We start from the raw sequence: 14,060 nt of genomic DNA on the forward strand, positions 1-14,060 counted from the left end.
TCCACTTCAGCTATTTGCAACACTAATATACATGCCTTGAGGTATAGAACACACACTATGATGGCTTACATCTTGTCATTCTTTGCAGATATGCACAGTTGACAGGTATGGACCACTGCCCACAGGGCCAAATGCTATGTCCATAGCAGTTGTTCAGCAGGACATCATTACAGCAACAAGTCTTGATGACACATATAAATCTTTCCACGTCATCTATCCTATTATTACAGACCAAGTACTACATTCAATTACATGCATACATGTTTCACATACCTGTTTTAGTATTGTGCTGTCTTCTATGTACACTTGTATATGCCTCTTGTTTTATTTTATTTTGTTTTGGTTTGTACTATTTCTCTGTCTCTCTCTCTCTCTCTCCACTACAGGGATTGAGCTGGTTTGAATAGGTTGCAGCATGGATTTTGTAGGTGATGCTCATGATTAGGTGATAGCCTCTGCACCAATTGATGTTCACCACTTGCTAATTGCATGCAGTCAGCTGTGTAGTACTGCCAATTACAAATGTCATGGCAACCCACTACTATAAATGACTACATCATGTGGGGGTTGTCCCTTTACTTTTCCTGTATAGAAGACATCCTTCCTGTGTGTGGGCAGCAGTGTTACAGACAGCAGGTAGCAATACCTCTTACAACAGGACTTGCCGACACAGGCCAACTACATATCTGTATAAGCTTTTAGACCTACGGACAGTGTGAGTATTGCTGTTATATGCATTGAGTGCCACTAGTTTTACAGGGTTTGTGTGTACATGCTAGTTTTTCATGGAATGCATTCTGTCAGCATAGTTCTCAACTGTGGGCCTATCCACATGATGGCCGGAAGATTGGCTGTTATGTTTTGTCTGTTCATCACACAGGTCTTGTCTCTGATATATCAGTGGCACTCTCTCTCTGTTGAGTGCTATCAGTACATGGCAACATCCATTTGTGTTTCTGACTTCATATTCCTGAGTAAGGGTGTGTTACAAGCAATCCTGTAACACCAGCAACTTTCACAGTGTATAACAGCAATATTGCAAATATGGCCCTGTGTTCCAGCCTCTGTCCTCCACCTATTATACCAGGCTTTGTCCAGATGTCATGCAGTAAGAGGTTGTTACGTAGGGGCCTATCATTATTTAGTGCTGGCATTCCTGCTATCATTCCAGTGATGTTGTGGACTCACACACAAATTGTGGTGTAGGGTCCATATATATGAGGGCAACAGCTGGACAAAACCTGTGTGACCTTGTACAGTCCAGAGGTCAGTGTATGTACAACACTATTATATGCCCTTGTAAGACATTTTATGAGGGAGGGGTATGAATTGTTTTTAACCTAGGCTGTTACAGGATGTGAGGGCTATCAGTAGTAAGACACATTAAATATGGCTGTACATTTTCATACATTTCACCATGGGAACAGTAATGGGCTAGAGCTTACTGTCTTACATACAGTTCTGTTTGTCAACGTGATAGTGGTGTTTTAAATTAAGCATCATTATGTAACAGATACTGTTGCATTGTGACAACTTAATTCTTTTTCTCCTAGGAATTGGGTATAGAGTGTAATTGGAGTCTGCTGAACTACGTCTGGAGGAGGGAATGATGTCAATAATTACGAGAGGTACTTATTTTGGGCCCCTTCATCCCCATTAACATTGCCTTTGGTCAGATGTTTTGCAGTGAGAGGTTAAGAATGTGGATCCAGTGTGCAAACACAATATATATATATATATATATATATATATATATATATATATATATATATATATACATACATACATACATCTACATATATAAATACAAGTGTTTTTTCTTTATTGTTGTACTACTTGAAGGCCTTAGTCTGGACAGCAACATATATGTTTTCAGATTACTATATCAAATGTTTTGTTTGAGTGTTGTATTACTCAGTTATTATGTATTTCAAACACCTAACTGCTATAAGAAATGGCATATACAACTGAAATAGTACACAAATAAACATTTCTATGTATGCAAACTTGTGTGTGATGTCATGTCCTTTGCATTGTCTGTGGGTATATGTTTCATGCAATAATTGCCTTTTGTATGAGAGAAACAAACACTTGCCATTTTAAAAGGTGGTAGCTGTAGGAATACTGACTGTTCAATATGCTGTGCACCCTCTATATATACTCTTCTTATACATATCTATAAGTAGTAACATATTTATATGTTTATGTATGTGTATACACACACACACACACACACACACACACATATATATATATATATATATATATATGTATATATATATATATATATGTGTGTGTGTGTGTGTGTATATGTGTCATTGGAATGCTTACTGCTTCCACATTGTACATTCCCTTTGGTACACAGACTGTTCTGCATGAATGTTATTGATATCTTCCTAACATCTTACAGATAAGATGGCTTACTGTTAACTTGTTGTGGCTATGTTGTGCAGGGTCCTGGGTTTGAGACTTGCAAGTGTTGGTTATTGTGTTGCAAGGCAGATCTGTTCAGTTGTGGAGGAGGGAATGATGTCAATAATTACGAGAGGTACTTATTTTGGGCCCCTTCATCCCCATTAACATTGCTTTTGGTCAGATGTTTTGCAGTGAGAGGTTCAGAATGTGGATCCAGTGTGCAAACACAATATATATATATATATATATATATATATATATATATATATATATATATATATATACATACATACATACATACATACATCTACATATATAAATACATTTTCCCTACTGTTGAATGACTGTGCTGCATGATATGTTTGGGAAAACATCAAATTTATTTACATCTCAAATGTCTTAGTGGTATATCACTTTGGCTATAGTGTGCAGGGTTCTGGGTTTGAGGCTTGCAAGGGCTGGTTATTTTGTTGCTGCGCAGAACAGGGGCTGTTGGAGATAGAATGATTAAGGCACTTTAAAGCAGTTGTGAGTGGGTTTGCATGGGTTTGCATGGAGCTAAGTGATGCTTACATGAGTTCAGCTTTGCTTATGGCCGCTTAAATCTATGCTAATTTCAAATAAAGAAAAGAAAAAAAGGGAGATAGGAAAGTGATGAAATTGGGGCAAGCAGGGGAACAAACAGAGGAGAAACAGGTAAGGATGTGCAGGATGGGTGTAGAAAAGGACCATAGCTCTGCATTTCTTTGGCAGCAACACCTGCTTTCATTGTGGGCAATTTAGAATTTGGAGCCTCTCACCCTACAGGGAGGTGTGTGGGCATCATACAATACGGATGATTGGTAGGGTTAGATTGTGTGATGGGTACATGTCTCTGGGTGTAATGCACAGCTATGTATGGGACGTGATTTTTTTTTGGGACAGATGCCCTTTTTTTTAAGATGAGAGTGGGATATTAAGGAAGGATTATAGGTAAGTTGGTGAGGGAGGTTTGGTAGGAGATCTTGCATTTGCAGACAGACAAGACAGACAAGACAGCAAACAGGGGAGGTGTATGACACATGGGGGGGGGTAAACACCTTGATGGGGAAGATGATTGGGAATCCGAGGCTCATCAGCCCCCCAGATGGTAGTAATGGCACTGATGTCCCTACCCAATGGCAGTCACCACTACTACTTCACAGCCCTGAAGTTGGCTGTGCGGGAGGCTGGGCTGTAGGGGCTGACTGCCCCTCTAGCTGTGCCAGCCTGCCCTTCACCTGGCACAGGTGGTTATGTAGCTCCATCTGGGGGGCACTGCGCATCATGTCACAGATCTCGTCCTGGGTGACAACATCCTTACCATGCCCACTTGCACGGGGACAAGCCCCCGTCCCCTGCAGCAGTTCCACCCAAGGGTGGTGCAGGACCAGCAAATGAGGGAGGTCTGGGTTGGGTCACAGATGTGCTGGGACCCTGTGCCTCGGCCAGGTGGGGTGGGAGTGGCGGATCCGCTAGGATCTGCCTTCCCATATGTGCTATGGTGTGGAAATTAACAATGAATATTGGTTAGTCATGCACAACACATTACAACATTAGTTAATATAGCATGCATGGATATTCCCATTTACACAATACAGTGCAATTATAACAATGCCATAACAAACATAACCCATGCATATATGGAATGGCATTCAGAGTTGCAACAGTAGGCCAGTTAGTGGTATGTCAGGCAGGCAATAACAATGATTATTCAACAGGGAATATTAGTATGCACACCATTTAAAGAATGATAAACCAAATGGAACAACAGTCCCAACAGTAGAGGTTTGTTTAGGAACATACCCTTGTTGGTTTCAGCGTAAAGGTTGGATCAGTTGAGTGGTGGGGGAAGTGAACAGATTCAATTGACAACTGCTATTAAGTATATTTGTCAGTACACTACTATTCACTACTCTACATTCTGACCACACTTACACTCTACTTGGGTCAAGGGGCTGCTACAGCATACCAACAGATATCAACAGAGTAATTGTACCCTTATTTTAGTTATACACATCATACCTGTTTCTATACCAATTTCTTTACCTCTGCGCCCTGTGCAGATGAACACATGTGCACATTACATTGCCGCTTCTACACATATTTCAGATTCACATATTAGTTGCAGGCCCTGGAGTGTGTATTGTGCCTTTGACATACATCTACTGTGACATTCTCTGTGTCCAGGTAACTGGGGAAACTATCTGTGACAGCGTGACACTTGAGGGGCTTGTCTGAGCCAGACTGCAGAGTGTGGATGTCTGGATGTCTAATGTGCATCTATTTGAAACACTGGGGCTGATCAACACAGCAATTTTACACCTTTCATAGTTATGCACATCAGACTAGTATGTCTATTCAGATTTCTTTATCTGTGTGCCCTGTATGGAAAATGTATGTGTTGCAGTACATTAATTTTTCTATGCAGTTTACAAATGTAGAACCAGACTGAAATGTTAGTGGTGGTTTCTGGATTCGAACCGTGGTTGTTGTTCTTCTTTCGGCTTTTCCCAGTTAGGGGTCGCCACAGTGGAAATCCGGCCTGCTAATGATTGGCAGTAGATTTTTACAGTGCCAAGGTGCCAGCTCAATGCCCAGCCTTCAACAAAGGCACCCCCATTTACGCATGTCTTTAGAATGCCAGTCGACCGCATGGAGGACATACAGACTCCACACAGAAGGCGCTCCAGCCAAGAATCAAACAGGAGAACCTCTGGCTGAGAGGCAAGAATGCTACCGCTGCACCACCAAGAACCATGGTGTGTGCACAAAATTGAACTACTAGTCCTTATCAGACAAATACTGGGGAGGTGTTGTGTGTTGCTTGTGACATTTCTATCTAGTAAATATTTTTGTGCACAGTACTTTTATTATGACATGTTGCATTATTTGTTTCCCATTTTCAGTACAAATTATACATACACAACAGACATTGGTGTCACCATTTGAGAAACATGTGCACATTAGCTGGATTGCACATTTGACTGTTTTACAACTATATACTGCAATTTATATTCCTGAGTTTACAGTGTAGGTTTTATGTCTACACCTGTTAGCCTTATCCATTTTTCAGTACATTCACAACTACATACAGCTGAAATTGAAAGGTTAACACAGGACAATGCTGGCAGATAAACCAGTAAAACACATTCTGATGGAAATATGTACTGTTGCTTTTTTCAGTTATTTGACATGCCCATTCTAAAGTATGCAGACAAGCAGTGCTAAATCAGTTTACCTCAGCTAATGCATTCCGCAGGACATACACATTTCTATTTTTCAGGTACAAGTGAGATGATACACACCAGTGTTTGGGGTCACCTTTATTAGTTTTGTCATACATATCTGTGTACACCCCAGCTATCCACAATTACTATTCCTGCATGATCTGCAAAGGGGAATGCTTTTCATTTCTAAGTGTTACAGTGGCCCTGACATGGCACTTTCTTGACTGGTTCACTCAGACACACTCAAACATATTCTAATATTCCCCTCCTGCATATTGTGCCTTGTTTGCTACTGACATCTGTATTACACAGCAGCTGGGAATACTCCATTGTAACGCTGGCAGTCTGACACAGGCATTTATTCCTGACTTTTACAGCACAATTATATATACAGGCAGTACTCCCATTACTATATCTTTGATTTCTTACTGCTAATATTAGGAGGTATTCTGTACTCACCATACTGTCAATGCAGCCGGGCCAGTCATTGGGCATGAGCCTCAACATTCTGGGACCTCTCCACAGCAGCTGTATGGGGAGACATGACATATTAATCACACCTGCACAGTCACAAGTTGGACTTTTTCCATACTTAGAGATACATAATACTGCATACTTACAGAGAGGTGGGATATCCTGCGCTCGGGATTCTTGGATCCACTGGTCCAAGTGTGCAGCCCTCCTCTGCTTTAGGTTGTTATGGTGGTGAAGTACCTGCTCACCAGTCCTGGGTATGCCAGTGGCACTGTTGAGATCACGTGCAAGCTGGTCCCAGGCCTCTGCTTTGTACTGGGAGCCCTGGTACTGGCCCTGCAGCAGCCTGCCATCATGTTTTTTTACTAGGAGCTCAACCATGACCCTGGACTCCTGGATGCCCCAATGTTGCACTCGGAAGTGAACACCTTCACTGACACCAGACATTTTGATCCTGCTGTGAGCAATCCCAAATGGTTATGGCTGTATTCCTGCTTGTGCAGTTTAATTAGGGCAGTTTTGCCACACTTTTTCTTGATTGACCGGTTTTAATATGCTGAACTATGCTTAGCGCTGTGCAAATCCACATAGCAATGCTTAACCAGGTAAGCATAGCTGAAAGCCAGTAAGCAATTCTTACACTAGCAAAGCATTGCTTAAATCTATTTTTTCATTAAATTTATAAAGTACTTTTTACAGTTATAGTTTACATATTCCCATCCCTACTGTACTATACATGTGCCATATGATTGACATCTATCATTCAAATTCCTTAAAAGTTTTTAAATAAATTGGCAGAGGGGGAATTCGAACTGAGCATGTTCTACATGATAAACCATGGCTGTACCACTATGCTACAACCACTTGATGATGTTTTGTATCACTGTAGCACTTTTCTTTCATTTTCAGGATTTCAGCCAGACTAAGCATACAGGTGCACCACACAAACAAGCTGCGCACCGCTTTTTTTCAGATTTATTTGCTAAAAAATAAATTTTTTTGTATTTTTATTGCTTTCCTCTTGCTCTACTGCTTCCATGCATGTAGGGCAAGAGTGCATGCATTCTGGGGTGTGCACTTGAAGGCTGCTGCCTTCTAGGTGTTTGTGTTTTTTTTCTTTTTCAGTGTCTGTGGACACTGAAATGTTAGCTACTTACATTTCAGTGCTTGTGGACACTGGTTTAGTATATAATATTAGAGCCAGGCTCTAATATTACATACATTGACACTCATCTGTGTCACAAAGTACTGTACGGCACTTGCTGAGTGAAGGGGGCATGTTAACATGTGCAGGCACTGCTGACACATACCCCCTGTGCTCCTTCCTGGGTTGTGTCCATTTAGATTAAATAGCAGCATGCCTTCATGCATATGCAAGGCACACTGCTATTTTAAATGGACACAAACTACTCCATGCAAGAATAGTCTTATTCTTGCATGGAGTTTTGTGAATCCTGGGGGCTATTTATTTCTTCTGTATGCAAATAATTTACTCTCTGTTTTACTTTGAACTACTTTTCTCTTAAGTAAAGTGTTTTATTTTATTAATTTATAATACCTTGTGTCTGGTGTCTTACTTATTAGTTTATAAATGGTAACCTCACAGTGTTGGTGTGACTGTTGGCATGTATACTTATTGAAGGGAAAGTGTTTGACTTTGTTGGAGGACCAAATATTTTTCACAAGAGTCAATTCAGGAGAGAATAACAAGCTCTTTTGTTGCACAGACAGACATGTATGCAGGCGACCAGGCAGTCATAGTCCTGTCTCCCCGAACTATAAGAATCATAATGTTTTATACCATTCTTTCATTACAAGCATCATTAATGTAACAATTATTAGACTACCATGACCAATTAAAAATGAACATTACAGCATTAAGTCTAGTAATTAAGATCTCATGACTGCTTGTTAATGACATTCCATATTAGGCACATATTCCAGATTCCATTATAGAGCATTCTACTCATTACAAATGTAATACTTTTTTAACCCTGTCAGCACTTGCTAATATTAAGCAGGAAATAAGCTAACAGATATTCACTGAAGGGTATTCTGGATATTTCATTCTTGCTGTGAAAGCATATTAAAAATGAAATGGACACAAACATTATTCCACTTCTCTGTACTTCTCACCCTTAACATTCCCCCAATCTGACACTGTAAAGCATCAAATCACAATGACAATTTATGACTGGATAATAACCACACGTTTTCAGTTGAATGGCCACTTTTTCATTTGCTAGTAGACATTTTTCACATGCTGTTTCTTTCTGAATTTGATATGCACAATCTTTATATATTTTTTTCAAAAATATAGTCTTATTTGCAATAAAAACATGCTTATGCTTTGGTGGAACAAAACTGCTGTCTGAATATTGTAGATAATCATCAGTAATACATTCAGTACTATGTATTTTGTCATGTACTTCTTCACATTCCCCCAATACAAATTATCATATATTTTATTAAAATCTTGTAACACTTTATTTACATCATCTACTGTACTATGATCTTTTTTGATAGTGGTCAGTGGCAATGTTTCAAGCAAATTTAAGTTAACATCCTTTCAGGACTCAAATAATTTTAAAATGCAGGCTTTATGTGTAAAAAAGTAACCCTAACAATATTATTATTATGGCTATAAGCCTCCCCATCCAGGAAAAAGGTTGGATAACCAAACACATTGGGAACTATCAGCTTCATTAGCATGTGAATACTCTGCATCTTCTTGGATTATTACCAGGTGACTACAGATGGCACCAGGATTATCAGGAATGAATGAATGAACAACACTTTCTTTGGATGAGTACACACATACCCCCTTTAGAAAGAAGGGTAAAATCAAGTGCCACTCAATTTTGCAGCACCACACTATGCATCACAGTCAATTCTTGGGCAATCAAATTCATAGAGACAAAAGTGAAATTACTTAAAATCTCATGGAGTTTAGACAATTTTCTGAGTTTTCAGGTAGACTTCACTGCCCCATAAGTAAAAATAATACCTGCCCAAGAAATGACATCATCACCAAGATCCATGTGAACAAATTGTTTAAAAGCAGTTTTTTGTACAGTATTATGATAGATTCAGGGGGCATCTATTTTATTACCTGGGTTAGGAATGTCATTAATGTCTCTCTTATGATGCGCATTGAAAATATTTGCTGCAAGTAAAGCAGTTATATGCTGAATAGTAGGAATACCATGATCAATATAACAAGGAGCAGACCAGTCTGTAGGTAGCCAGGCATAAGCTTGACTTCCACAAATATAATAATATTCATGTACTGCTGCAATGCCATGCCCTGCAGCCCTATCGTAGATGTTGCAAATAATATTACAGATACTGATTCTAACAAAGTGTTACATTTTATGGTAGCAAACAAATCATTTAGAAATTGTTGATTATTGAAGCGGCATTAGAGTAAAGGGGGTAGAAATATGTTTACGTTTTAGACTGCTAGCAAGAAAAATAAGACAAAATGCTGTATGAAGCTCAGAGTCAGTCACAGGTATAGGAATTAATGGATTATCCTCCATAATGTGCAGTTGGAATATGTACACAAACCCAACAGTTACATACATTAAAGGTCTGTGCATATGTATGCAAGGCAGCAGTAAAAGTATTAACCTGAGGATACCATTCAGGTGCACTTGGTATAACTTTAACCAAGTGCCTATCACTATTTTAGCAGAGTGAGGATGTCTATTATGAAATGATTCAGTATTTACAACTCCAATTGTTGCTAAAAATTAAACACTCATGGTTCCAGATGGCAGAGGAAATCAAAACAAAAATAATGATAATAAGTACAGCAATTATAGTGATGACAGGACCCCAGGAAAGACAAGCATATTGAGGCTGAAGAGGATTTTGAAGAAATTGTAAACAGAAATGCTGGGTGGACTGTTCATAGCACAAATTAAATTGATCACCAAAAAGCTACTGACCAAAAGTTTTAATCACAGATGATTTAGAATGAGAATGTTGTTTGGATGAGGTAGTGTCCAAATCAGTATTCAAGACACAAGATGAATCAGTAATGTTAGAATTGGAAGTAAGAAAAAAATTGTTGGAATTGAAGATATACTGGAAGCCAAATTAGACCATTATGAGGTAATGGAATCACATTGTTTAACTTTCTGGTTCAACAACAATGATAACTTACATTCAGTTTTGGGGTACATATTGGTTGGCAGCTGTACAATCGGATCGGATGGCAAACACCTCACAGACAGTTGGATGGTAATATGTCATGGGCTGACACTTCTAGATGGAAGAATACTTTTGGCTTGTTGTTTATTTCTGCTAGAAATAGGCTCTGTTGGATTAAAAAAATGAATAATTAGTAGGGCATATGAAATATTGCAGGATAACAATAAGAATCAATCAGAGGAGGTTAGAAAGGATTGGGAAGAGAGACTGGATAAGCAATTCACAAAGAAACAATGGGAGGATATATGTATGTCTCCCGAATATGCAAGAAAGTCTAGAAGGTTTAGGATTTTTGCTTGGAAATTTTTACTGGACATTTTTATACCCCAAGTAGACTCCAGAGAATTTTTCCTCAGGTAGATAGCAAATGTTGGAGGTGTGATTGGAAAGAAAGAGGTACTTGGGAACATATTTTATGGGAGTGCGGTGGGTTGGCAGACTTTAAGGATTCCCTACGGAATGCACTTTTGGAAATGCTGGGTGGGCAGATTGGTGTGATGAGGTAGATGATTTTATTGAGCTATGATACAGAATTGGAATTGCCTAGACATGGTAGGGCCTTGTTATGTCTAATTGTGATGGTTGCCAAAAAAGCAATTACTAGAAAATTGAAATCAAAATCTAAACCAACTATATTAGAAGCAGTGAATATAGTAACAGAGACAAAACAAATGGAATGGAGATTTTTAGAAAGGGTAAGAGCAAATTACATAGGAAAAAATAGGAATTGTGGGAACAATACATACAGGGGAGGAATGAGGTTTAAAAGAAGGCAGGGCTTAAATGAGCTATGCAATGTTTGACTGAAAATGGTTGGGTAGATTACAAGTGATGTATAATGTTTGCAACTGGGAGAGTGCCAGTATGATTTGTGATATAAAATGCTTGCAACAAGGATTGCGTTGGTGTGGTTTGTTTTCATTTCTATAAATGTATGATTGCTTATGTCATAAGTGATGGTTTAATACAGATGTTGCTTTTTTAAAGAAATGGTGGCAGGAATTAAATAATTTATGTAATGTTGCTTAGGTTATATGATATATAGCAATATATGTGAAGTATAATGTTTGTTAATGTTGATTTAATACAATTTGATTACATTTGTATAAATGTAAATTTGCCTATGTCACAATTGGTAATGCAATAAAGGTGTTTAAAAAATAGGATCTGTTGGATCAAATGGCCTGTCATCATTGGTGTTTCAATTATGCTCATCACAAAGGAGTTTTTTTTGGCATATGACACATGGACCTAAGTGAGGAGTACTTCACAATGGATGGCAGTAGCAGTTGAGAGCAAATGGTCCTTTCCTACTGGAGCTAAGTGAATTTCTTTGGGAATATACCCTGACGTATGCCTCATGTCCTGCACACAGGTCATGCTTTTGCAAGGGATTCAGGGGTTGTTGGACTGCATGCAGAACAATACTGTGATATTTCTGCAAAAGAAAACAAAAGGATTAACAATAAGAAAGCAGGATTCCATCCATATCTTGCAACTTTATATTTTTAGAGAGGGGTGGCAGGCATTCTCATGGGGCTACCCATAAGAATTTCATAGGTTCATAGATGTTTACTAAGCTAATGACTACAAGGGCCTTTTTAAGCCTAGCCATGAATCCCAAATCTCTGACAAGTTCTGGTATCCTTGATAAATGTAAGCAGGGGCTTGGAAGATGAAACATTTACAAGCAGGTGCCTGGGAGATGAACCATTGACAGATTGCCAAATCCATTAAAGACATTGGTGCCAAGCCAGGGATGAATTTCCTGTTCCCAATCCAATTGTCCAAGTTACACTTGAATTGACTTAGGGAGGAACTCTGCTTCACATGTTCCACAGATGGGGTAGTCTCTAGGATACATACCTGTTTCTCTAGCAGGTCCTATTTATATCACATGCAAGGTTTCAGTCTTTAGAATGGGTGGTTTTGGTGCTGTTTGTTTTGTGAATATTAAGAAGGTCCATCAGAGCGAGTTCTGACAATCCCCTGTATACCTATCATAGATCTCCCCTCAACAGCCTGTAAGAAGCAGAATACAGGGATAGGGTCTTGAGGGAGGCAGTCTACATAATGCATTTTACTTATGCCATATTCTTTAAGTGAGGAACCACTGTGGATGTTCCATTTTTTGGATATGCCTGGTTAGGTACATGCCAAAGGGGGCATTGTAGTCAATGATGAGTCTGATGAATGTTGAATACAGTGGAACCATGACTTCCTTGGACCCAGATGCCATACCTTTGTTTATAAGTTGCACTGCTGTAGAAACAGGATGGGCAAAGGCTAGATTACTGTGTATGTGTGCCCCTAAGTCCCTGACTACTGGGTCAACTCTAAGGGGTGTGTTGTAATATGATAGTTACCATGGGTGGATGAATTCCTAAAGGATACTATTATGCATTTTTTGGAAATTAGTTTTAGTCCATGGCTCTGCCACCAGTTGTTTGTCTGTGTCCTGCCTCCAGGAGAACATTGGTGTCAGTATGTGGTTCAATGGCAGCTCCTAATTTGCAATCATCTGCAAATTTAGTCATCTAGAAAACATTGACATTGGCCTTGACTTCAGAGAAGCAAATGACAAAAAAAGGTGCGGTCTAAGGGCCTATCCCTGAGGGACTCCACTTATGTGACAATTTCCTAGGAGCATTTACTGCACTTTAGCTAATCTAAGTCTAATAGCTTGATTAGCTCTTTCAACTATTCCAGAAGCTTGTGGTCTATAAGGACAGTGAAATTTCACTTAACACTCAAAACCTTGCAAACATGTTGTGTTACCTGAATAGTAAACTGTGTTTCCTGATCTGATTGTGTGCTACAGGGAACACCAGCTCTAGGAATCAATTATGTTTACAATTTCTTAGCCACTATACATGCATCATTTTTTGTGCATGAATAAGCTTCGATCCGGCCCAAAAAGATGTCAACAATAATCAAATCATACTTCAATTTCTGTACTTGGGGAGTTCGATAAAATCCCACTGAAGGGAGCAAAAGGGTCCCCAAGGCTCTTCTACTGATAGAACAAGTACAGGTACTGATTTAGACACATTGTATTCCAGGCAGACTACACACGTATTTAGAAAAGCTTAAATGATTTCTGAGAGATGAGCTGCATAGCAATAAGGTGAAATGTCTTATTAATGCATTTTTGTCCAAATTGGAATGTAAATGATAAATGTTTACCAATTGATTTACCAAATAGCTGGGTAACTACAGCAGAGCTAGTAAGGGAGATGGCTAGAATGGCGCTTGGTATGACATCTGGACAGAGGAAGGACAACAAGGAGACATGGTGGTGGAAAGAGGTTGGCAAAGAAGTAGGATTGTCAGAGAGATGAAGAAAGTAGACAGGAGTATAAGGAGACGAGGTGCATGGCAAAGAGAAAGGTGGCGAAGGCTAAGGATAAGGCATATGAAGAGTTGTATGAAAGGTTGGACACTAAGGAGGGAGAAAAGGACTTGTACCAATTGGCTAGACAGAGGGACCGAGCTAGGAAAGATGTGCAGCAGGTAAAGGTGATAAAGGATAATGAGGGAAACATACTCAAAAGTGAGGAGAGTGTGTTGAGGACATAGAAAGAGTACTTTGAGGGGTTGATGAATGAAGAGAATGAGAGGGAGAAGGTTGGATGATGTGGGGTAGTGAATTATGAAGTACAATGGATTAGCAAGGAGGAATAGCTATGAAGAGGATGAAGAATG

The sequence above is a fragment of the Protopterus annectens genome, chromosome 1.part1, assembly GCF_019279795.1.
Source record: "Protopterus annectens isolate FY-2018-M chromosome 1.part1, PAN1.0, whole genome shotgun sequence".
Classification (NCBI taxonomy): Eukaryota; Metazoa; Chordata; order Ceratodontiformes; family Protopteridae; genus Protopterus; species Protopterus annectens.